We start from the raw sequence: 27,997 nt of genomic DNA on the forward strand, positions 1-27,997 counted from the left end.
TGTATATTTCACATAATACAGACAGCTCAAACGGTTCAGCTTAGATTATTTAACCTTCATTAGAATTCAGTCACTTATTCTTAAAGCAATTGGAATTATTTTTTTTTTTGTGCGATGGAATCTCAAGTTCACGTATCCAGAGCATATTAGTTTCATGGGTCAGACTATAGAACGGGATGAGATTTAACACACTAATGATGGTAATCAACAATCTGGTTGTAGACATCTTTTTCTGACTTTGGTTTACTCTGCGTGACAGAAGTATGGAAAAGATCGAACAATTTGGATTGTTCTGTTGTTCTGTCAATACTTCATCTCCATCTTCACTCAACTGAAGTCCAGCACTAGCATTATTACCTGTAAAAGTGTGATACACATAATGAGATTAACACAGGTTTAGTGGTCCTTATGGTTATCCAATTTCAGAGTATATACAGTAAGGCTAGTTTGTCTGATAGAAAATCTGCTTCTAACTGTGGTCACAAATTCAAGGGTGGGGTGGGGGGAGGGAGTCAAGCCACTGTTCGTGTCTGATAGTTAAAGCAAGATTTATGAATGTTTTATTTTGTGAAGGTTGTATCAATATGGTAATCAAAAAGGCTGCCAGATCATCAAGTGAAATACCAAGACATTTGAACTTCAGTCGGTATGTACACTCGGCTTTCTTCAGAAGGAACACTCGGCTTTCTTCAGTCCCTTGTCATTCTGCAGCGACACATCAAACTCTTTGCAGTTATGTCCCGTTGGGTGAGGCAGGAATCGAGGCCAGGAGCCAGGGGGGTAGGGTCTCACTGGGGTGGTTAGGATTACTGGAAAGAAAATAACAAATCAATACTGTATATTTGTAAACATGATTGTATTGATCTGAACTGTAAATCTACCTCCCGACCAAGTAAAGCTGGTGCTACTTCACAGGGATGGGCTGACTCGATGGCAGGACGGAACAGGAAGTCGGCCATCTTGATGAAAGGGCGTAGCTGTAAGACTGCTGAACAGCTCTACTGTGATCAGCTGTGTTGCACACGGCGATTGGATAGAGCTTGGCGCTGTACTGATCACAGGGAGGAGTTTAGCAGTACAACGAGGATGCAGCTATGTGAGTACGACCCCTTACGCTGATCCAGTAAGAGGTCGGAGCGTTGTTGTGGTTTTGTTTTGTGTGTGTTAGCAGGTGCTGAGGCTTTGGAGCCAGCACTAACCTGGAGAACCTGCATTGCCACAGCACCTCAGAGACAGCACCATGGAGCACGGGCACTTGCACCCTGGACTTGTATTTATTGTGTATTTTTTATTATTTTGGGGAACCTTTTGCTTTGGACTGCAAACCCACCATTTGATCCCCAATACCACTGCTGGTAGAGGGGATAATTCTTGAATAAACTGACTGATTGTAAAGATACCTGCTGATGTGGACATTGGATTCGTACCCACACCACTCACATCCTCACAGGAACGTTAAATATTTATGAATGATACAGGGTTAGAATATTGTGCTCATACAGACCTAATCTATACATCAAACTAGACACGTTGTTATATTTTTATATATTTTTGTCAAAATAAAAAAAAAAACGTCAGAGTATGTCAGAGGGTGTTCCCTTTCAATTCGAAGACGACCCTGTAAGTCGCCCTGGATAAGGGCGTCTGCTAAGAAATAAATAATAATAAAATAATAATATGCCTGCCTATTGGTAGGTATTCACTGAGCTTTCTATACCAGAGCTGCCGATAGGCCCCTTCCTGATGAAATCCTCGGTCCCGCCTACCGAGGGGTTAAAACCGTCATTCCACGGAAGACATTTCTCTTTTTGCCTCTCAAGACGGTAAGGTAAGACCTCTGTGTTGAAATGAGCGTTTTGTGAAAAAAAAAAGCTTTTCTGAGTCGACTGCAGTTCCCCTGCATTTGTGCTGAAAGCTGGCTTGCTGCTTTCCTGGAATCAGTGGCTCCAAAATTGAAGCCTCTTTTTCTTTCCTCCTTCTTTCAGCAGCCTGCTTGCTTGCACTGCAGGCTGCCTTTCCTTACTGTCTGTCGTGTGTAAGCGATGATTTAAAGGAGTGTGTGTGTACGTCTTTTGTAGTCTACACTCTTGGCAGAACACAGTCCCTCTATCGAGACTAGACCTCGCCGCACCCCCAATGTCGAGTGATTCCACCAGCCGTTGTCTGGGCAGCTGGACGGGGCCTTGTTTGTTTTGGTTGTCGCTACATGTCCTCCTGTCTGTATACCAGACTGCACAACCCTGCTGGTTTGGGTTGTGCTGTGGATTAGCTGCAGTGCAGTTGTTATATACAACAACAGCCAACCAGCCATGTATGCCTCCACCGGGCCGTGTGTTTACATACACCTCGCTGTAGAGTAGACCTTGCCAGCTGCGTAGGCCCGCCCACCTCAGTGTGTCAGGCCTCCATAACAACAAACAACAACAGTGTGTTCTCCCCCAATTGTTTTTGCTTTGTTTTTGGTGTTTTGCTTTTCATCTCGCCCGCCACTGATTCGGCCCTTGTGTCTCCCTGGTGAACGCTGTGTGCTGACTCACCGTCACATTCTCCAGTCAGTCCGGCTGGGTGCCTGGTTCAACACTATGGACTTATGGGACATGTATTTTCACGTTCCCATTTGTCCAGAGCACAGGAAGTACCTCCCTTTCAGGGAAGCGTTTATGAGTTCTCCGTGCTGCCGTTCAGCCTCTTGTCAGCTCCTTGTATGTTGCGGCTGCAGTGGATCAGAGTAATAATCTCAACGACTGGTTGATCTGTTCCCAGTCGCGGGAGGGAGCAGTGGCCCACACAACGGTCGCGAAAGAGCATCTGGTGAGGCTGGGCCTCACCATCAACGATGCAAAGAGTCGGCTTACACCGGTGCAGTGCACGACATACTTGGAGCTCCGGCTGGACTCCAGTACGATGCGCGCATACCTGTTGGACGACCGAGTAGCAGCTATTCGAAGTTGCCTCTTCCTGTTTCGACAGGGATTGGAGGTTACTCTGGTGTTGTGCCAGAAACTGTTGGGTCTGATGGCCGCAGCCGTATCAGCCATCGAGCTGGGTTTACTCCGCATGCGCCCGCTACAAGAGTGGCTCAATGCATTTCGATTACATCCCAAGTGCGACAGACACTGTCGGCTGACAGTGTCTCACACGTGCTCGGCAGCCCTGCGCTGGTGGAGGACGACCTCTCACCTGTGTGAAGGTGTGCGGATGGGAGTGGTGTTAAACCGGCAAGTGGTGATGAAGGACGCCTCTAACTTGGGTTGGGGGGCGGTCTGGGAAGGCAGAGGAGTCCGTGGATCCTGGCCGTCCGCTGGATGTCCCTGCCTTTTTCCTTGCCCTCCTGCACTTCCTCTCCGTGCTACAAGGAACACATGTGTTGGTCCGGACAGACAACACAGCAGTGGTGGCGTATGCCAACCACCAGGGTGGCCTACAGTCCCCGGGGGTTTCATCGCATTGCCTTCTGGCTTTGCCTGGATCTCCTCAGTCAGATGAAAGGCACTCTCTGGCACCCGGAACCGGGCAGGTTCCAGCTATGGGTCTGGCCCCTGAATGGGACCGCTGGTCAGCCCTAGGGCTATCAGATGCAGTTGTGGGTATGTTGAAGAACGCTAGGGCGGATTCCACTAGGTCATTGCATGCCTACAAGTGGAAGTATTTTCAGAATTGGTGTCTGACTAGAAGTCATGACCCAGTCTCTTGCCCCATGCCAGTTATCTTACAGTTTCTGCAAGAACTGCTTGATGCTGGTGGGTCACCTTCCACATTGAAGGTGTATTTAGCGGCTATTTCTGTGTGCTATTTCTGTTTTTATAAATTTAGTCATCGCCAATTATTTTTACCCCGGTTTTCACCCAAATTTAGCATGCCCAATTATTATCTGTATCCCCGGCTCACCGCTCGCAACCCCCCCGCCGACTCGGGAAACGGAGGCTGGAACACGCGTCCTCCGAAACGTGCTCCTTCCAAGCCGTCATTTTTCGCACTGCAGATCCACAGCAATGCCACCAGACCTATAGTGCCGGAGGACAACACAGATCTGGCGGCTCCGCTGCAGAGCCACAGGCGCCCTATCGGCCACAGGGGTCGCTGATGCGCGGTGAGCCGTGGATTCCCCTGCCGACCTAAGCCCTCCCTACCCGGGCAGCGCTCAGCCAATTGTGCGCCGCCCCCTAGGAACTCTCGGTCACGGTCAGCTGTGACATAGCCTGGACTCGAACCTGCGATCTCCAGACTATAGGGCACATCCTGCGAGGAGCTGGATGTGCCACTCGGGAGCCCCCCCTGAATGGAGCCTTGATGTTGTACTGGAGGCTCTCACGAAGGCCCCATTTGAGCCCATATACTCTACAGAGTTGAAGTATCTGTCTATGAAGACAGCCTTCCTCTTGGCTATCACCTCCGCAAAGCAGGTCAGTGAGCAGCAGGAACTGTCGGTGCACAGCTCCTGTATGCGTATTTGGGACAATGGCAGCAGGGTGTCACTGCGTACAAACCCTGCTTTCCTTGCCAAGGTGATTACAGCTTTCCACATGAATCAGTCATTCCATCCACAACCGTTTTCTTCAGAGGAGGATAGGAAATTGAATTTCCTCTGCCTAGTGCGGGCATTCAGATGCTGCTTGGATAGGACAAGAGCTCTGCATCATTCTGACCAGCTCTTTGTCTGTCATGGGATATGGACCCTAGGACAGCCCCTCTCGAAGCAGCGACTGTCACATTGGATTGCGGACACAGACTCGACTGCGTATGATGGTGCTGGCTTACCCCCACCTGGGAGGGTAGCTGCACATTCCACTAGATGGTTGGCTACATCTTGGGCCCTCTATAGAGGGGCCTCGTTGTTTGATATATGTAATGCGGCTAGTTGGGTTATGCCACATACGTTCTCCAGGTTCTATCGCCTTAACGTGATAGATCTTTCCTTGCCTTCATTAGGCACAAGGGTCCTTCAGGTTGCATGCTCGCACCGCTAACCTTGGGTTAGGCGGTTCTGACGCGTCCCTCGTATGCTGCTGTTCCTTCTCCCTCGCAACGACTCTGGTGTACATTTCCCATGCGTAATGTTTTGGTGGTCGTCTTCTAATTGAAAGGGAATGTTAGGTTACTTACCGTAACCCTGGTTCCCTGACCACCAGCCGCAAGGTCACATCGGTCGCCCTCATGGGTTCGATGTGGAATGACGATTTGAACCCCTCGGTAGGCAGGACTGAGGCTGTCATCCAGGAAGGGGTCTATCGGCAGCTCTGATATAGAGAGCTCAGTGAATACCTACCAATATGCAGGCATATCGCATGCGTAGTCTTCTATGGTCGTCGTCTCTTTCAGGGAACCAGGGTTACGGTAAGTAACCTAATGTTTTCATACCTGCAAATGAAAAAGTCACATGACATACCATTAGTTAAACTTGACAGAGAGCATTATAGAATACAGCCGTGTGCCTGTGGTCTCTCTGGGATCCAAAAGTGGCCTCAGTGTGGCAGCTACTTACAGCCCACATGCAAAACAACACTTTTGGAAGTAAGACAATACATGAACCACATATAAAAAACACCACAACTGGTTGACTGTCATTTGTAAACAAAGTGAAAGAGACACCTGTCTGATGTCCTGTATAATCACCCACCAGTTAAGCCTAAAAGAGTTCTATCTATTCTCATGTGTAGTTTATTTAAGCCTAGAAGAGTTCTATCTATATATAAATATATTTTCATTATTAGAAATGAACAGCTTCAAATGTTTTTACCTCCACCAACACCTAAGTGGTTTCTTACTAGTTAGAGGGAAAAGGTAATTTTTTGGCATCTCTGCACTGACAGTATCACACAAAAAGAAATGAACAGGAAAAAACCACTTCATTAAATAGAAATGAAATGGCAGTAAATGTATTGTAACTAGTGTAACTACATCAGCTCTAAGTTGGAACAGTAATTAAAGATCACTAATAAATGATATCTGGCTACTGTATATCAATGACATTGACCTGCAGTCGTGGTTCTCTTATACTGAGCTCTTATTACATTTGAGTTGCTGTCTGTAACAATGTAGCATACTTTTCTTTCATGCAGCAATTCACTCCCACTGTATCAGTTTTACATGTTTTCAAATGCTGTAGCAGCAGTTATCAGTGGCTCTCAATGGGGTTTATTGAATTTAGTTTGGGTGATGGCGGTGGGACTTGGTGTATTTATGGTGATATCATTACATTTTCATAAAGACATAATCTTCCTTTTGTACTGTACTGCAGTATGAGTTCACAATAACACCCAGATAGAATTTCCTTTTGAAAGAATTGCAAATGGATAGGATACCACAATTGTCTATTGAATATTTCTTTTTTTATTTACACAATACTGGTTACCGGAGAACAATTGGATCATTTTGACAAGACAGTGAAAATCACAAAATGTAGATTACGATAACATAATTCCTAACTGAATTTTAATCTCTGGGTTCTGGTAGCTATCAAAGGCAACGAGGTCTGATGGTTAATACTAGCAAAGACCGCAAAAACTCCAGTATAGGCTATGTTTACAAGGACTGTTGACATCCAGAATGGAACATTCTTTTTCTAGAATTTTGACAAGTAGAGATCCAACATGAACCCCCATCCAGCTTCTGTCAAGTTAACATTTTTTATATCATGTTAATGCCCACGAGTTATGAAGTGGCTATACAGGTCTTGTATGAAAGGCTAGCACAGTTACAGAGGGACAACAGTCCCAGTGAGCCAGCCAATACAACTGTTTTTATGTATTGCCAATTGCTTACTTATAACACACCCAATATAAATACATGGTCTGCCCTACAGCATTTTACTACTTTGCCATTGAAGTCAAGCCAATTCTCATCTTAGGGATGTATTACTGCTGCACAATTTAAATAAAGCTTAACTTTAGCTGGTGTTGACATTGCAGACTCCTGCAGGTTTTGAGCTCACTGGCAGTGGAAACTGTGACAAAGATGTATATGTATGTGTATTGAATTACCTGTAACAGGCTGAAGCATAATCTTTCTTTCTGTAATGCTGAGGGATATGTCGCCTGGTGATGTTTTGTTCATTCTCTGACCTCTCAATAGTTTGTGATCCTACATCATGTTTAGTCTGGCTAAAGTACTACTTACTGTATTTGATATACTCTATAACCTTGACAAATCAAATCCACTCTATGGAAACATCTGTAAATGCTGGATTTATGCCAGCAGGGATCCACTACAAGTCTTTATATGTCACTGATAAGAGGAATGCATCATTTTTCTGAGAATGACCTTTGTATAAATGAACGGATAACAAGTTAACTGCAGGTGTATTTGGAGAAATGATACAATTCAACACAAATAGGACCTGTTTGATGGAACTGTTAGACTTTGAACACAGTTAACAATGTTAACTGTGAAAAACCAATGGCAGAGGTTTCTTGCTAGCTTAGACATCTTTAGCTTAAAGAGTTAAGATTGAATGGTTCTCAATCTGGCCACCTTAGCAATGATTTTTCCCCATGGACTTCATTTGCGGCACTTGTACCCTAATGGCAATGACTACTGTCAAAATGATAACGCAGCCATCCAGCATGCAAGAAATGAGTGCAAATGGATTGAGGAGCAAGCTTCCAGGGCCACCACATCCCAACTGAGCATGCTTGGGATGAACTTGAATGGTGCATTTATCATCACAAACCCCTGCATACTGTTCCTGAAATATTAATGACTGAATGGAATAACATCCCTTCAGACACCTTGTAGCACCTTGTGTCAAGGCTGTGACTAGCAGGACATTAGGTACAAGTCCTAATAAAGTGACCAGCAGGACATTAGGTACAAGTCCTAATAAAGTGACCAGCAGGACATTAGGTACAAGTCCTAATAAAGTGACCAGCAGGACATTACTTACAAGTCCTAATAAAGTGACCAGGCAGTAGATATACAAGAAGACAGTAGCTGAGGTACGTTTCTTGAGACTATTTTTGCATTTTAAATTTGTCTTCTTTCAAACTCGTTTGATGTGATTGTCTGCCCTGTGGCTTATGCAATCCTGCGGATGTTATTCACACACTACCTCCTATTTAACAGCAAAATGAGTGTAACTTGGTGGTTTTGTAAACACCAGTGGTATAGATATTACATTAAAAAGATCACAAAGTGTATAATGCAGCAGCCGATGTTGAAAGATTTCGTTTGAGTCATCCAATTAAAAAAAAAATTAAAAAGCATCTGCTAAATATTTGTCACGAGAAAATTTTCCTAAGCATGTCTCCAAATGTGTTTTTTTTCCCCAGCCAGAGTAACTTCAGAAAAATGGACTGCGCTTGCCAAACACTGGTGGAATGAGAGAAAAACTAAGATGCATGCACAAATATCTGAAGAATGTGGGAGAAAGCCAGAGTCATTTTCTTTAGTTCTAGTTCTTTCTAGAACACCACTAGTGGCTAATACATATTGTGAAACTCCCCACAGGAGGGTTCTATTAAACATAAGGTTTAATGTTACTGTTTTTTTCTCTCAAAATATATTAAAATGTGTTTGTTTGTATTATCTAAGATATTTAGAACCAATGCTCACTGAACATGCAAATCTAATTTATTATTTTTATAAGCGTCACTTAACACTCACGCTGCTATTTTGATGATCTTGTGCACAGCTATGCTTTTAGTAAATAAGTTTCCCACTGAGCTAGGACAGGATTATAGGACAGCAAACATCTCTTTATTGTATGTACGCATTTCAGCACAAGTAAAAGTGAACAGCTGACACGTGTTCACATAATCATAATTAAAACATGCATACAGATAATGGGCCTCCATTATAATATAACTAGTACCGTACATACTGCTTTACTGTTAATATATTTAAATTACAAAATCCAGCTAAAAGTGTTTCTAAACGTAACAAACTTATTTTTAGTTGGTTGCCAGTTTCATTTAAAAGAGGGAGGAGTTTGAAGGGAATTTAGAAGAAGTAGCCTACCCTCTGAGGTACAGTAGAATAAGTCATGAATGGGGTGGATTTGTGATGTGTTGTTGAACAACAATATTGATCTACAGTATAGGATGACACCAGTCTCACCACACAAGCCTCTCAGCTATGTTACACACTGGACTGAAATGTGCTCATCTATAAAGCACCTCTGAAGCTGGAGCTGCTGTGGGGAGATGCTTCTTAAGAAGAATTTATTGAGCAAAAGCCATACTAAGGGGATGGGGCAGTGAAAGCAAAGAGGAGAGAGATACACAGTGCCGTAAGAAAACAAAAACAGGCTTTCCCCCCCATCCTCAATAATTGTTAACATGCCTTGTTTGCAGTAGATCTAACCAGACATTTTAATTGCAGAGTGCTTGCAAAGGTCACCAATAATAATCCCACAAGCCACCTAGAACACAGGGAGAGAGGGGGCACATAGACAGATATAATGCAGGAAGACATTTCAGCTGTAGACAGTTGCGAGTTTAATCCCCTGGGGTATTACAGGGTTTTCATGGGTCCTAAAGGTCAGGTTTGCTAGTGGGGATCTGGGTTTATCACTGACTACCACTGAACAGGCAGACACACAGACTGCACAGTACAGCTATGACCAAAGGTTTTGCATCACCCTATAAAATTAACCAATTTTGTTTCATAAAGTCAAATGAAACTTGCTAAATAATGTTACGTTAACATATTGTATTACACACCGCTTTGTAATTTCCCATATACGTGTGATATGTAAAATGTGACATTTCGAAATCTAACATGAAATACTGTACTACTGTTACAGCTTCCGGTAGACTTTGGTGATATCATTTTGTACTTTATTTGATTACATGATGTTAAATAAAAGATCTAAATTATGTTCACATAGTTATTTTTTTTAAACATCCTAAAAGTCTTGCTGATGCAAAACCTTTGGCCAGAGCTGTACACTTATGTAAACACATCTCAACAACATTTTCTTAGTAGTTCCTTGGTACTTCTTGTGCTTTTCCTCTTTATCCAACTTATCCATACTGACAGTATCCATACTGACATTAGTGGACCTGTTTTAGACATTTATATATGTGAGTCATTAGAATACATTTGGCCCAAGGTTCTACGGTGCTCCTGGAGGAGGAGTGAGTTGTGAGTTTTGGAACCTTGTCAAGTAGACGCAGCCAGTCTGGGTAGCAAAACCCTGTATTAAGAACTGCTGCAAATCCAAATGTTTAAAGCCCTGCATTCAGAATTTCAAATATCAACATTTCATATAAAAAAACAAACAAAAAAACATTCACAGTGTGTGCCCCTGTTGCAAATAGGAAAAATCCATATTGGGAATTCTTTTAGGTTATAAATGGTTGAGTGGTAAAGGAAATCTTCTGGGCAAGTGAGCAAACATTCCAAAGGCTTGTACATCGTTACTTGGCCATAGTTAAAAGTACCCATCTTGTTTTTTAAAATAATGCAGTTTAACATCCACTGGCTGCTAAGCCATTGATTACTAGCAACCCTTTTCACTCAGCTTTAAAAGTATGGTAAAACATTTTGTTTTTTGTTGATATTCATGAAACTGTTCCAGACAGTTGTGAAACAAAAAGAAACAAAAAGTCAGTTTATGAAAACCAGAAAGTAATTTAACAATTAAATAATAATGTTTGTTAATCAGTTTTTCAGCTTTGAAAAATACATCTTTTGGGTAATACCATACGGGATAGACATGCTCAAGGCAGTACAATTCACAAAAAGGCACATTGAAAAAAATACTCTGGGCTTTAAAAAACACTTGGAAACTAGTTGTCTTTCCAAAAGGAGACTCCACCCATCAATCATATACATTACCAGTTTAAGCAAGTGCCACTTGTCCTGTCCGCTGGCCGAGTCATTCTTAATCACGGTATTGCATTCATCTTAGTTCAGCCACCAAAGGGGCGGCTATCGAGCTCCAATGGATAAGGCCATGGGCCAAATTATAAACGTGAATGTATTATGTAACTGTTTGCTATATGGTTGTTTATATCAAGCATCGAGCAACTTATTTCTCTCTCGTCAACCGTCATGTTCATTTTGGGCATAACTGTTTGCCAACAGTTCATGTACCACCAGACATATCTCTTGCCAAATCAATAAATTGCCATTTTCTCACAATTAAGTAGATGTCTCCTTTCTGAATCTGTCAAGACTTTGGTCTTTAACCCTGTTAGCCCTGATACGGTATGTGTTTGAAAGCAGATGGCCATTTATTAACCTGGATACCTTTTTCACACAACAACAATACAGATAGTGGCACATTTTCACACTGAAGTAGTTATCATCACTTAGGAATGTGCCACTGCAGAATAATATTTTCTACACTGTTGTTAAAAGTGTCATTTTTGTTTTTCATAAGATTCAATTAATGGTTTCCTGCCTTTTTTGAGAGATGCCTCTCATATATAATATCTACTTTTACTCTTGCATCAGGCTACATTTATACAATAAGCATATCATTGGAAAGAAAGAAAAATGCACAGGTTATTTTAAAACTAAATTTAGAATTGTGAGGCATGACTAGATCAGGCCAAGGTTACTGAACACTAAAGAGCACAGCCTGTAATTTCTCAGTGGATTCATTCTTCTTCCCCTCAATATTGTTCTATTTCCATCTCTAGCAGCACATCTGTTCTCGTATGAATCCATTTCACATGTTCCTTTGTAGTTTTATTCTCTAGCCGTCCACTACAGTACCTTTTGTGAAATATAGTTTTGCCTATCAACATTTCCAATTTCATAATTTTAACATTCTCTCTCCAGAACCTCTTTTCCAATAAGAATAAATGCACTGCTTTAATAATAATAATAATAATAATAATTACAATAAAAAACCCCAGTAGATTTGTAATATTACATTTAGAACTGCACATCACTGAATCAGATCCTGGCCACTCAACACTAATAACTGTGCACAAACATGGAACAGTTGATCTCACCCGTGGTTTTGTTTCGTTGACCGTTAAGGGAGGCTCTTGTTTTTGCTGTCTGATTGAGTTACTTAGTCACTGAATGTGCATCCAAGTTGTGTTTAAACCCAGGCCTTCGGAGGTGAAAGGTTAATACGTAAACCCCCTGGGCAGCTGCATTCTAGAAGTCACAAGTCACCAGTCTGACAAGCATCATAGGTGCAGTGCTTTTTTATATTTTATATAATGCTGTGTAGTTATTTGTTTCCCTCTAATGAAGTATATCATTTACTTCAGTTTGGTTCCAAACGTTTCTGATAAAAGAGATAACTAGTGATTTCAATGAGCCTCCCATCTTCGGCTTGGGGCATATGTGATACCATATTAAACATAGTGAATCTATGGAGCTGTGGCAAAGTGGTTTGCAGTGCACAGGTGCAGAGGTGATGCAGTGCTCAGTAATAACAAGCACAACACAGTTCACGGTGAAAAACAGCTCTTTATTTGTGCTGGATTGCTTATTTGGCAACCTTAAATAATAATACCTGGCACTACACAATGATGTGTATAGTGCAGGTAAACCACGGGGTTCCGTCCCGAAATAATAATAACACGCACTATACACAGACACGGTCACGAATTCCAACAGTGAGTGCTCCTTGTGTAAGTGGTGATTTATACAGCACAGTAAAACAGTAGTTCAGTGCAGTCCAGGTTTGATGCTGGCTGATTGATAAGGGTGACAATTAATAGACAGACAGATACAACACGAAAAACACTCATGGTTACTTTTTGCTGGTACCGTCCTTTACAGGTCTTTTCACAACCATAACAAAGGAATAGATCACTTCATCACATCCCCTGATACACCCTCAGTCACGCCCCCCTTCGGTTGCGAGTGCAATCACTTATCCTCCAATCCGTGACTGACACATCACCTACCGTATTAAGGCGATGACTTCTGGTATTGTGACTCCGCTCCCTTTCTGGATGGCTTGCATCCGACTGACCCTGGAATGAACTGCCAGACCATCCAGTCCGGGGCACACTGTTCCTGTTATACAGCGCCCTCACAGGTCGGGAGGGAGATTGTTGACTAGGATTCATTCGCTTTCTGTCACAGGAGCATTTTAAATTATAACACAAAACCCTAGATTTGTTTTGCTCATGCCCCAAAACTTGGAGGTTTTCTTATTAAGAATAAAATAATGTTCTTAGTGCCAGCTTTGTAGTATTATTATTATTATTATTATTATTATTATTATTATTATTATTATTATTATTATTATTATTATTATTATTATTATTTATTTATTAGCAGATGACCTTACCCAGGGCGACTTACAGTTGTATACAAAAAATACATATCAAGAATTACAGTACAATTAAGAGCAAATTAAATGTATAATCATTGTAGTGAGGTAGTCCCATAAGTTTGCCAAGTGGTGCTTTATTTTACATATATGATTCCTGAAAAAGAGCGTCTTTTACTTCTTTAGAAAGCAACTCTGCCGTTTGTTGTGCTATTAATACATCATGAATACATCAAAACAACAACAACAACAACAACAACAACAACAATAATAATAATAATAATAATAATAATAATAATAATAATAATAATAATAATAATAATAATACCTTATGTTGCCTCTCTAACCCACAGAAGAAAGCACGGCCAGCTTTTACTAGAGGAGCCACTTTTAGTATTTTTTAAAACCAAATTCAATTCTTCTTTCAGCTTGATGTGTACAGTCTGTTTGGTCTTTCTCCGTTAAGTCACACGATATACATTACATAATTATTTAATACATACCATGCTGTGAAACCAGGCCCTATGATGTAGGGTAATGAAAAATATGGATATTACAATAAAAATATCTTGTTAAAGTTTACTGCAGTATTGGCAGACTCCAGCAAGCATGGCACAGCTGTGGGGTTTAATCAGGTGATAGGATAAAGCTGTTGAAGCAGATGACAGCTGATGCCATATGTTTTTTAGGTATTTTTTTTATATATTCTTTATATCAGGTAGAACAAAAATATCCTTATTGAAGGATATGAAGTCAGCAGAACAGTTGCATGCTAGAGAGTGGAGTCTAGGATGATCAGTGCTGTTACAACTAGGCTCACTGACATAGAATCTCTTTACTCACAATTGTCAGAAGCAATTTTTTTCAGAACAGAAACACTGAATTAGAGGCTTGTCTGTAGGCTTAAGTCATTGCTGGATGGACATCGGTTTTGCCTTAAAACCAAAATATAATTGTTTGTGTGCAGCAAGACAGTGCATCTCTTTAAAAAGACCTTTGAAAGCCTGGACCACCTCACTGCAAAACTAAACTGGCTCATGTAACAGGGAGGTTGGACACACCACAAGTGAATGTCTTAACCACTGTGCAAAACAGCCGGACTGGTCTGCATTCGTGATTTCACACAGCACAGCCCAGTACACTCACTGCAGTCTATCACAGTTCACTGAAGGGCTTCAAGTTAGCAGGTTGGTCGACATCAATCATCTGAAAAGAAAGACCAGCGGGTCTCAGGGAACAGAGTCAGGCTTCCTTACTGTATTTCAACTTGTGGTCTCTTATAACTGCTAATACGTGTGTAACAACAAAGCCTATGGACTGTGTAGTACATTGGGGATTGTATTACTATTACTACATTGATCACTGTAATTTTTCCCTTTAATTTATTATGTAAGGTGACACTAATATGCCAACCTGCCAACTTCTGACATCAGCCCCATGGACAATTCCTGATTTATATAACAAAATATCATTACACTAAGTTTATGAATGTATGGGTTTCTATGTCAGATACTGAGCAGGTTCAGTATGGAAATGTCTAGGTTGGAAATGGTCCAAAGAGTCCATAACAGTGACCACTTCTGTTTACAGAGGAGGCTGGATGGCTCTGTGTATCCTCAGGGAACCCTGTCTTTTAGTGTTGCTGTACTAAAGTTAGAAGTTATGGATAAAAGGCATATGAACTTTTTCACATCCTCAGGACCACAAATGTCAACCGAGGAACTCAAGGACTGGTTTTAATTGAGTGACTCATAAATGAGCTCTGGTGCTCAGTTTATTGTGTGAAAGTGGCACACAACACAGCCTTAAGGAAATGGTCATTTGCATGGCTCGAAAGGCACAGCAGTGGCTGGTTCCCTATTTGTCTTTTTGTTGTTTTTTGCTCATTCCCTGTAACAGCGTTTCCCCTTCTTGAGGGCTCGGTTACTGTCGGTCATCACTTTGCTGAGCCTCCTTCAAGGGACAGAAGGTCCCCTGAGGGCTGAGCATTTAAACTGAATTCACCTTTTATACTAAACACATGTGTACAGACATGCCCACCTCCCCCATTCCCTTAGGGGCTAAACTGGAGGGAATCAGGGTGGAGTGGAGAGTCTACACACTGGAGATACCCATCTTCTACCTGCTCTGTGGTAAGCAATAGCAATAGGATTGCTGAGAGTTTTACCTGGTTTGAGATATTTGCTCCAGCACATGGTACATGAAAACGCTAGATCTGGTGCTGCCTGCTCAGAAGCTGACCATTTTTATAGAAGGACAGATCACTGCCAAAAAAAGGAAGAGAAAAAAAAACTTTAACTAACCATGTTTAAAATGAAAATGATTGAGAAACAACAAAATAGGTTTCAGAAAGTAAAAGTAAAAAAAAGGCAATATAACATAAAATAGCATATTAACTAAATCCTTGATTTATTCCATATTATCACCTTCATTTATAAATAGGTGTGAAATTCTCAGCAAAAAAATGCAGGTATTCATATGCACAGCCGGGTGTAAACATTTTAAAAATGGAGACAATTTGAGTGCCAATGAATAAATACTTTAAAAATGTACACATTTTAAAAGTATTTTAAATCAAACTGCTGCTGCACCTTCCTTTTGCCTTGCTGCGTTTGCGCAATCCACTTTTTCCCCGCTCTACTAATTCCCTACGACACCGGCATTAAAATAAATCCTGGTAAGTACCGGCAGAATTTCACCCCTGCTTATAAATCTCTTTTTCTCCAGTGCCAAAATAAAATAAAATAAAAAAGCAAATCTGAATATCTAGAAAAATGGTTTAAAAGTCTGAACAGGCATCAAAACGTTTTGAAAAATTGGTTTAAATTATATAACGTGATCCATAATAAGTAGCCTCAATCTCACCCATATCAGACATATTGGTAATCCCCAATATGTAGGTCTACATATTATACAGCGATCTCCCACCCACCAACTTTTATTTTCAGGTGGTAAACTAAAACATACTAAAACATGCTAAAACATACTTTTCTTTAATTTACAAAACATGCCCAATGGGGAATTGCTTTGCACTGACATGATTTGGCTCTGGGCAAAACAACACAGTCAGTCACTTTGAAATTTCTAGGAATCAATGTTTGCTTTCCGTGCTGCGCCAGAAGCAATGGCGTACTTCAATGCTTCTCCACATTAAAGCCCATAAGATACCATGCTAACTATGTGCAGTATTGTTAAGTGTTTCACAGAGGCAGATTTGCTTCACATAATTCAAAGAGTTATGACCTGGCAGGACAAACTCTGTGACTGAGTTTTATGCCACATCTGCACATTGAACTGGTTGCTCTGTACATCTGCACCACATTGTATTCTGACCTGTTTATTCATACAAGCTCCAATACTTCAGAAATGAGCTAAAACACTCAGACCTGTCTAAGTTGAGACCCTCAGCGGGCACAGCTCAGAGGCAAAAGCATATTCTTCACACGCTGACACAATCTAGCTCCCTGCAGAATCTTAAAAATAAAGCTTTATATAATACCACTCAGGTACATGACATACTTACGTACACAGCATAAGACCCAGAATTCAACACGGACTGGGTCCAGTTCCCTGTCACAACAAATTCAGTCTGAAAGCCCTGAAGGAGGAAGAGATGGTGGTGGGGTGATTTTTACTGTTTATCGTTTTAAGTGGTTTGTTGGTTTCAATCAATAATATGCCATGTTAAATAAACGACTGCAGCATTTCTAATTATTCAAAATATCAACCTAAATGTTATTAAAAAAATACACTCAGCGTGTATTAAGTATTTCTTTAACATCACATTTTAAAACACATTAAATCACAGTGATGCATAACCCTAAAGAAATATATTTTGATTTGCTGTGCAAACCGTTTAAAAAACTACTGCAATGCAGGAATTATATACAAAGCAAAGAACCGGACAAAACACATAGTGGCTGCAATTTATTCAACTTTTACAGGGGGCAGAAGAGACAATGCTTTCTTATGTGTACTATTTATTTTGTCATGTAGAATGTATGTACACATACAGTATGCAGCTCCAGAAATGGTGTCTGCTCCTTTCAAAACATTCACATAAATACACCCTGAACAAAAGTAACCTGTGTTTATCCTCAACTGGTAGGTTGGTCAGCTATGAAAACTACAAAGCTGTGGGTGGATATAACCCACAGCGCTATGTGGCTCTCTGCTCAATATGGCATCACCCATTATGTGGGAATGGGAGAGGACAGCCACTATAGCATCTTTAAATGAAGCACAGGGGTTTGTATGAGCAGATGTTCTCAAAATACAGCAGACTGCAAAGAAAAAAAAACACTCAAGACTATTTTATACACTATACATATCTTCAAATGCACTTGAAATCAGTCTCCATACAGTACAGGCTGTCCAGAAGGCACTTGGGTGTTCAGTTTCATACTGAATAATTATCAGAGGCCTGTTTTGTTCATAGGAAACTGTGTGTTTTTATATGCATGCAAAATCTCCTGGCATAAAACAATTTAAATTCCACTGCCTTGAGTACTGGACATTCAATTTTCTAAATTGTTTGAAAAGTTAGACTTTTCTTCTGTAGGTAGTTTGGATCACACACTTTGCCTACGAGGAAAACTTAACGTGTCATTTATGCATTGATTTAGTGTCCAAAATACTATGCTTTATATGCACATTCAAAACGGGGTTAAAGGTTAGGGTTAGATCTGGGTTAAGGTTAGGGTTAGATCTGGTATCACTTTCAAGAGTTAAATGTAAAGCTATACCAATCCAGAGAGAGTGGTCTGACACATGACTGCTTGCATGGTGCAGTAGAAAGATGAATGCACAGAAAACACAGCATTGGCAGCGGTTATTATTGGGACAGGATAGCCTAGTGTAGGTAATTTAAATAGGCACTTTATGCAGGACATACGAGAAGCCAGATTGACGATTGATGCACATTGATTTCAGATTGAATATTGATGCACATTGATTTCAGATTGGCAATTGCAGCACATTGATTTCATCTGTTAATCAATGGCAACACCACCTATGGAATATTTTACTGGCTAGATACATATAAGCCCATCCTACATTTCAGAATACAAACTATTTCCAAAACCTCTTTTTTTTACAATTGTAAAGACTGATTAACAAGTGATTGTGACAAGACAAAATTAGTGAAATCATTTTTTTAAATGTAGTATTTAAAGGGTACATAAGGGCCTTTTTATTTTATTGTGTTACATGTTCCCATGCGTTGCTACAACTGTTTACGTAAGGTGTGTGTATTGTTTTAAAATTAGTTTTTTACATTTTGACCACTTTTTTAAACTTTTACATTGCATTCCCTGCCTCAAGATTGCTTTCCATTTCCCCGCTATCTTGAGGCAGGGAATGCAATGTAAAAGTTTTAAAAAGTTACCCTTTAAGTGATGGTTCCTATTGATGATGGCAATGATTTGTTACTAAAGGCTTTTTCGTAGAAGAGATCTGGAGCCTGTTTCTCAAAACACTTCTAAACTAGAAGCCTGATAAGCAGGCTGTGCTGCTAGTATGATTCTCGGTGATGCAAATTACCATGGTAACTGTACTCCCATGTGGAACATGTAAACTAATACATGGAATTTGAAATGTCCAGGTGTTTTGAGGTATATACTGTCCGACCAAAAAAACACTTCACATGCAAAACAAACACACACACACACACACACACACACACACACACGCAAAAATAAAGTCTGGGGTCTGCTTTATAAAAAAGTTATACAGCAACAGAACTGGGGCTAACACTGCTGTGCCTTTAGATGCAAGCACACATCCTGAAATGTATTTGATCAAGTTGAATGTTTTGAGGAAAGCACAGTATTTCCTATAATTTTGCTATTATTTGTATTACAAACATGGACATAAGAAAGCACAAAACACTTGAAATATAACAGCTACGATACTGAGAAAACAAGACACTTGAAATATAACAAAACACTTGAAATATAACAGCTACGATACTGAGAAAACAAGACACTTGAAATATAACAAAACACTTGAAATATAACAGCTATGATACTGAGAAAACAAGAGTATATAAGGCATACAAATTAAGCTGAACATTGTGTGAGAACCAAAACCCACATCACTTAAAAACCTGAAACACTGAAAACAGAAATAAATGTGATTAATGCTTACACCATGAAAAGGACTGTCCTCTGTAAATTACACATTTTACAAGGGCTGTCATATATATATATATATATTTTTTCTGAACAGATGACATACATTTCACAGCTTTATGTCATATGACCTCATAGCGCTGTTCAAAAGTGCATGCTTACTGTTCCCAATCAGTGCAGCATGTTTGGCATTACTATAAACAGGAGCTTGGGTGGGGTTTGAAGAGTTCCATCTGGGGGAAGAGCGACACTGATCTGGGGGCAGAATCTCTGCAGAGAAAGGGGTCAGCCACAAGCCATTAAACTGACCTAATCAATCAATCAATCAATTTTATTTTTATATAGCGCCTTTCATGACAGGTCGCCACAAAGAGCTTTACAAGGATAAAAACAAAACATACTACAAAAACAACAATACGCAGTAAAGAAAGAACAGAATAAAAACAAAACAGTAAAATATAAAAAAGGGTAAAAAATTAAGATATATCTAGTTTTAAAAAGAGCAACAGTGTGAACAATATGCAGACAAGAGAATATCAGCTCATCCAGATGAGAATATCAGGCTATAAAAATGGGTTTTTAGTCTAGACTTGAAGACATTACTGAAGGGGCTTCTCTAATTGTGATGGGCAAGCTGTTCCATAATTTAGGTGCCATATAACTAAAAGATCTACCACCTGAGTTTTTTTTTGGAATAATAAGTACAGACAGTCAGCCAGCATCCAGTGATCGGAGCGGGTGATTGGGGACATAGGGTCCCCAAAAGATATTTATGGTATGGAGGTGTGAGACCATTTAAAGCCTTATAAATTAGCAGCAACACCTTAAAATCTATTCTGAAACTAACCGGTAGCCAATGCAAAGATGCCAGCACCGGGGTGATATGCTCTCGCCACCTGATCCAAGTTAAAGTTCTAGCTGCAGCATTTTGTACAAGTTGAAGGCGAGAAATAATGTTGTGGTTAGTCCCAATGAAAAGACCATTGCAATAGTCAATCCTAGAGGATATAAAAGCATGCATTAATCTCTCTGCATCCTGCCTGGAGAGAATACCTCTCAGTCAATTTTTGTAACATTTTTGCTTCGAAAGAGAGGTCTATATTAAATATAACACCTAAGTTTTTTTTTTTATACTACTGCCTAAAAATCTATCCATCAAATAAAGCATCAAATAAATGTGTATTTTTATGGTGTTTCTGAGGTCCCAGTATAATCACTTCTGTTATGTCTAAATTTAACATTAAAGTTAGCAGCAGATACATAGTCCTGTTTGAGGGACAAGTAAAGCTGAGTATCATCAAGCATAACACTGGAAACTAATTCCAGGTGTGTGTTTTATACTGAAAAGTAAAACATAGCATCCTGGCATTCAAAGCCATAAGTGTTCTGTATTTCATTTTTTTTTTTATTGAGTCAGTAGTCTCAAAACAGCACTAAAATACAGTACAGAGGTGCTAATCTGGATGCAGGTTAACTGATTTCCCATCGTGACAGAGCCACACACTTCATCAAGGGAAGTGGAGGCTGGGGAGGGAGAAGATGAACTGCAACTGGGATTGCGTCAGCACAACAACCAGGTGAGCTTCCATGAGGTTTAAATACATCAGGGAGGTGAGATAGGAGAAGAGATACCCCATGACCCCTCCTCCGAATCTCAGTCAAACCTTATAATTAAATACAGTGGGCCATGCTTTTCCACGTCATATGTCATACATTTACAAATGTGGTGGGCAATCACTTCCCTGCAATTACCCCACACTGGAAAATGTAGGCCAATGTTTTCAGAACAAGATTCAGATATATTGATAGGTCTACTTTGTAAAGGACTGCATGATAAGAGTTTGTTCAGAGTGTTGTACTAAAGGAAGTGAAATTCAGGATGTCTTTCCCATTGTGTATAATAAATGCTGTATTCATAAAGCATCAGCATGCCAGTACAGCAGATGCCTTACAGAGCCTATGTATTTAATGACACGCTAATGCTTTATAATACTGTATGTGTCCCAGCACTGACTGTTCTACAGTATAAAGCTTTAAAGGCTTTGTCAGGGTATTTAAGCACTTTCTCCAGCCCCAACTAAACAAGGCTGTCGTCACAACAACAAGGTGCTTATTGAGACGCTTTCATAAGGCATAATAACTTTTGATACAGGACCCACAATCAAAGTTAACCTAGAAAGTCACATGACAAAGAGAATGAAGCCAATGTGTCAAAGGGTTAAGGTCACATGTCACCAATAGGGCTGCCATTATAGGTCACATGTCAGAGTCAAGGGTACCATTAGATTTTGCCAGACATTGTTACCGTAACACTGAAAGCATGAAGAAGCTGTATCTGTAATGGTTTATAATAAGAAATTATCAGTTGATATGACAGCGGTAGCCTCACAGGGATGCTTCATAAAAACTCATGAACACAAGATGAATTGTGTTATATATAGGCTTGCTACTTTTCGATTGTAATCGGTAAAGCTTGTAAATGTCGAATTCCCCAAAAATATGAGTTTGACTGAAATAAATTTATATAGGATAAACGTCGGTAAAACCACTCGCTATTTTTTTTTTCTTACCAAAAATAATAATTTAAGAAATCATCTCGTCTGTGTAGTTTTTATACTTGCTGTCTGTCCCGTCTCCCTTCCGCTCTGAATGGCTATAGGGGTCGCTGTCAGTCAAATCAGTGGTTCCTTAATACTTGGCTTGTGTAGTTTCACTGTCAGTCAATTTCATCCCGTTCTGACAGATCTCATTGGCTGAAGCAGTGCTAGAATGCTCTCATTCGTTTAAATGACTGTCAATCATCAAACAGACTGTGCACTGTCATTTGCCAGCTATAGCCTGTCATTCAAAGAGCCTACTTTGAAATTAGTGGGTTAAGGTGTAGGTAAGCGTTTGCTATTATAGGTATATATGGTGACAGTTACTAGTTTGATTTGAAAATGGGGCGCAAAAGGAAAACACTTAATGAATATTTCTATGGTTTATTTGAGACATTTGTTTAATTTGTGTAGGATCTATATCTATGAGGTATAGCATCGCTGTGACCAAACGTTATTTCTATCAGAATGTTGGTAACCATGTTTTTTTTTTTAAGCATAAAGGTCGATTTCACCCATGCTCTGCTTGAATTGAAAAATAAAGATTGAAAAAATAACGGTAAATTCTTTAAAAAAATAAATGTCAATATTAATTGTTGATTAGACAAAAAAAAAAAAACCAAAAAAAAAACCAATTGAATAGTAGCAAGCCTAGTTATATGGCAACATCATTCCTGTTGCAATTCCCCCTTCTGTCTTACAGCTCAGAGTTGCAATATTGGCTTCTGGTAATGATTACTCTTTATGTCAGGGTATGTTTTGCATATGAACAGAGAAAAAGAAACTCATAAAAAAAATGTACAGCTTGGTCCCTAAACTTTAAACCCAGTAGATAAAGAAGTGCCCCTGGTTTTCATTATGAATTTCGGTCTGCAGTGTGTTTTATACCACAGATTAAAAATAAAAAAAGCCATACAACCCTTTTAGGGTTTGCTGGTTTGCTTTTTTTACATCTTGGCACATGAATTACAGTGATGTAGTGACACGTGGATGCCCCCATCAGAATCCACATTGTCTCTAATGCTAATTCTAATGGTGGGTTTGAATTAGTTCAACTGTAAACTGTTCACCTTCATTTAAGAAATCCTATTTATGTTATTTATTGTATTTGCTGCAGTATATTCCACTTGCACATTTATTTTAATTTTTATTAGTATAATAGGCAAACACTTTTGAGGGTGAAGGGTACAATTTCAGCTGCTTTTTATCATCCAAATTATGTAGCCCTGCATTTCACAGAGCTCGCACTACCCTTTGAAACAGATCACTGGGAAATAGGATTTAACTTCCAAAGAAACATGAAAGTGTTTTATACGGAATAGGCGGCCAACCCAAACTCGCCTAACCTCAAAGAAATTCTTATAAACCACGGTACTGTACTAAACTGCTATGATTTACAACAGCACTCCAAAGTTACTAACACATTGGGAACGAAGGCCTTTCATAAGACTGAAATGTCAGGAGCTTCTAAACTTATTATTTTCAGTGACTTAATGTATTGAGTGTGTGCTATACTCTTTTACCATGAGGAGTAATCCTAACATGCAAGCACATAATGAAACTCTGAGAGTTGTTCATATATTTCCTGCGTCAGATCGTCACGTCTTTCCCATGAGCCCTGCTTCAGGTATCAAGTGGGATGTATTGACTGGGCACTTTAAATTATAATATTTTTGTTGTTGTTATTGTTGGTAAGCTACCTCAGTCGGCTTGACCACATCCTCAGGATTGGACAAGGACGGCGTTCCGTGCAGGTATGCTCTATCAGGATTGGATAAGGACGGCGTTCCGTGCAGGTACGCTCTATCAGAATTGGATAAGGACGGCGTTCCGTGCAGGTACGCTCTATCAGGATTGGACAAGGATGGCGTTCCGTGCAGGTATGTGCTATCAGGATTGGACAAGGACAACATTCTGTGCAGGTATGCTCTATCAGGATTGGACAAGGACGGCATTCCATGCAGGTACGATCTATCAGAATAGGACAAGGACAGCATTCCATGCAGGTACGCTCAATACCCTCCCTCGACAAGGCAAGCAGAAGAGGGGTAGGCCACACCTCCTCTTTCTCAAGTACAGTACATACAGCTAAGGCCAAAAGTTTTGCATCACCCTATAGAATTAACTAATTTTGCTGCATAAATTCAAATGAAACCTGCTGAATAATGCTACTTTAACATATTGAATTACATACCACTTTGTAGTTTTCCATATACTTAATGAAAAACTGACAAAAATTGAAAAATATAACATTTTAAAATCTAACACGAAATACTGTACTACTATTGTGGCTTCCGGTAGAATTTTGCAATTTCATTTTGTAGTTTATTTGATTACATGATGCTAAATAAGAGATCATTGCATACTGTTCGTTTTACATTGGGAGTATCAGAAATCAAGGAAAAGGGATATCTCAGATATCACATCCTGAAAATAATGCACAAATTACACAGAAACAATATTGAATAAAAAGAAAATCAGCATGAAACAGAGAAAAAACTGGACTCTCAGATACTGGCTCCCTTGTATGGGGCCACACGTTATGATGCAACACAGCTTAAGAATTGAGTTGAGAAAAAAAAAGTAACATATTTTTTAAATGAATGACTCATTGCTGCCAGGCCACCTGCACAGATTCTTCTCCTCCAGATGAATCACTTGCTGGGTTTATTATCGTTGGGAGATATAAGCAGAGCAAAATTCCATTTGTATTGGAGACGAAAATCAATCTACCATACCTCTGGAAAACTACCAAATACCTCCAAAGACTGAGCCATACTGAAGTTCTCAGTCCACAGCATTCTCCACACACAATGTGGGTTATCCACAGCATCTGCTACTTCTAACACTTCCTCACAGTACGTTGAGCCAGGCTTAAGCATGTTAATGCACAAATGCCTGTCTCTTTCAAAGAGAAATATCATCTGTTAATATACAAAGAATAAGAGAAGTACCTCTGTGCAGGAACTAAAACATTACATTTTGGGTCTCTACCCAGATGTTAAAGCATATGTTGTGATCACACATACAAATGAAAGCATGTATATGTGTAGAGAGAGAGAGAGAGAGAGAGAGAGAGATCGGTTATTGAATGATCGGTCGTGGTATACACTTTTATTTGCCACATGACGATGTCCCAGTAAACCACGAGCCCTGTCAGCGGTTTATGTAAGGACATCCTCTTAACGTGAATAAACAACGTATACCATGAACCCTGTTTATGGCCTCTTTGCAAACGTCTTTTTAGATAGAACCTTGATCTCAGTCTCTCTCTCTAGGCCTATTAACAGAAAGTTTCTGTGGGGCCGTTATTCGCCATCAGTTTTACCTTTTGTGTTAACATTACAAGAAAAGGTAATCATCGCCTAGATTAAAACTAAATCCCTAGCTCAAGTCACCTTGAATATTTGATGAAAGACAGGATGAGAAAGAACAAAGTGACCGCCAACAATTCCATCACTGTGTCTGCTCTGTGCTTCTCAATGCACAGCTTCTCCAGGCTCACAGACAGAGCTCCTTGCCAGACGGTTTGCTACTGGATATTTGGAACAGGTTTTCTAAATTAACCCTGGCTTGCATCCTGCTTTGTATTCCCAAGCCACTTGAAAGTCAGTAGCTGGGCTATCAACAAAAACTTAACCACTCAAAATTACAGAAAAAGACAAAAGCTTTGTGTTACAAAGGCTGGCAAAAGAACACTCTGCACACTGTCTGCCAGTCCTCCACAGGTGATCCCATTAAACACATATTTATGACAACCATGAAACCAACAAGACAAGGTGCACATACAAGCGCTTTAGAGAGTGGTATTAACAGTAAGCTCAATTTATTCTTTCAAACCTGGTTCTATTCGGTAAACCACCACTACAACCGTAAGCATGTTTGAAGCAGTCACAGCATGACAGGCTTTATCAACAATATTTAAACCAGTTCATATTGTAAACTCAGTAATTGGTTATAATTGTTGTTGGTTAAATACTGCCCACTAGTGGGTTTTGTCAGTAATTATTGTTGGGTATGTCACTTCCCTGGTTTGAGAAAAAAAAAAGAGGAAAAGACGCCATTACGGAAAATGTTAATGTTGTGAGGGCTAAGGCATCCTTTGTTTAGCCTACAGTATTCGCTCTATTTAAGCTGTAATGTTCTAAAAAATTGAGAATATAATTGTGCCTTTGAACAAACTGCCTCCGAGTTTTATGTACTTTACGAGGGGAGAAGTAAAGAAAACAGAGAAACAGACACGAGGGAGAGAGAGAGAGAGAGTAGAACAACCACATAAGCAGCATGTAAATAAAACCTATTATAATATCATTGGCTCGAGGGTGATTTGATTATTTTCTTCAGTGCAGCGTTATATTTCATATTACTGTGCCTCATTTTACCATGCCTATTCATCATTTTTTTTCTGATGTCCCAGAAATGCCACAAATATCATATCGCTTTTTTTGGTTTGTTCTATAAGCAGTTCTGACACAATGTAGAGGAACAAATGATAAGCTGAATCATTAAATACGACATGACTGCCTGGAAGTAAAGCAAGAGGAAACTGTAAGATCAGTGGGGTTTGACGCGCCCACTCTTCTTCAACAAGTTCCCCTGGGGGATGCAACATGAGTCTCTGGTGGCAACATGCCATGTGCAGGTGTACAGATCCCAAGACTTGTGTCAAAAAAGAAATGTCCTGTGATCCCCTGCGTGCTAATATACAGAACCAGGATAGGCGGGCATGACCTAACTGTGAAACACCTCGCACTCCATTACATTCAGCAAAGGATCTAACTGGGTCTATTCTAATGATCTGAACAGCAGAGGGTCGAAATACCACCATCCCTTTCACTCTATTGGAATGACTTGGCTTTGGGCCCCTTACCGTGTGGCATTCTCCAGGGCCCGAGAGAACACGTACCCCGAAGGCGATGACAAATGTGCATCGAGTAGAACCAAGCCGCCGCGTCCTGGACAAACCAGTCACCGTTCTCTTCCCCCAGAGAGTTTGTTAAAGCCTCTTAGAAAGCTGTTTTGATGTTGGTTCTCAGCAACAAATCCAGCTTGTAAATAGTAATTGCAAATGTAACTGTCTAGTTTAGCAGTACAAAATGGCCTATTCATTAAAAAACAAAAGGGTGGTAACTAATAAACAAATATGAATAGCTGCAGGTTTAATTCTTTTTTGCTGACATTAAGTCTCCCATACTTCCCAGGGCTGAAGTCAAAATGGTATGCCCTGGATCTGCCTCTGTGCTTGTTTAATACCATAACTCTAACGTGTACACGATCATTCCACTTGCTGAAACTCAATACAATTCAACAGGGAGAAATTACTGTTTCTGAACATTTCCTAATAAATGATACCACAAAACACAAGTGACATGACCTCTGGATCAATGCCTTCCACTGTTGGAAAATCTTCCCACTTTCTGAATCATACAATTTGAGCAGCTTCATGCATAAAATCCCATCAAAAATTATTCCAAGTCTACAAAATATATGAATCTCCTTACCGAAAGGAGACCCCTTTTTTGTGGGTGACGACTGTATTAACTCAGCACACTGAAAGGTATCTATGTGCCATCTGGCAAACACACAGTACAACCTAAGCATTATCAAGCAATGCGGCCAGCAAACCGAAAACATAAGGCCGGTGATGGTTGGGCAAGTTATCATTTATTTTCACTGCTACTTGTGTATTGCTTAAACTGAGTTGTGAGCATTTTAATAACCAATGTAGTTGAAAATGAATGAGTTCTATTGCAATTCTTAAAACACACACACACACACACACACACACACACACACACACACACACACACACACACACATTGAAAAAATAGCTGTGCATTTAGAATGCATTTCATCATTTCTTATTTTTTCCAAATACCTGCAATTTCATTCACCATGAAGGATTTAATAGCCTGTTTATCCATCCTATCGGTGACATCTGTGTTTTGTTATTCAAGTGCTGGTAATCCACGCTGGCCGCTACTCAAGGTATTTGGCTTCTGTGTTGAGAAGATCCTACTCTACAGCCACTGCATGTTTGTTTGGGCGTCTGTTCACTGGAGCTTATTGGCCTCTACTTT

The 27,997-nt window shown here is 40.1% G+C and overlaps 1 long non-coding RNA gene across 2 annotated transcripts; it reads right to left on the reverse strand.

Moving 5' to 3' along the window:
* On the reverse strand, positions 1 to 27,997 carry LOC117394945 (uncharacterized). 2 transcript variants are annotated; one of them, XR_009311332.1, is made up of 6 exons: positions 27,796 to 27,997; positions 16,717 to 16,787; positions 15,357 to 15,453; positions 5,267 to 5,358; positions 625 to 809; positions 1 to 357 (listed from the first exon to the last, which is right to left on the reverse strand). It is a non-coding gene; the product is annotated as an uncharacterized LOC117394945 (long non-coding RNA). The 2 variants fall into 2 exon arrangements; XR_009311331.1 differs by having other exon boundaries at positions 16,713 to 16,787.

Source organism: Acipenser ruthenus, chromosome 3 (assembly GCF_902713425.1).
Source record: "Acipenser ruthenus chromosome 3, fAciRut3.2 maternal haplotype, whole genome shotgun sequence".
Taxonomy (NCBI): domain Eukaryota; kingdom Metazoa; phylum Chordata; class Actinopteri; order Acipenseriformes; family Acipenseridae; genus Acipenser; species Acipenser ruthenus.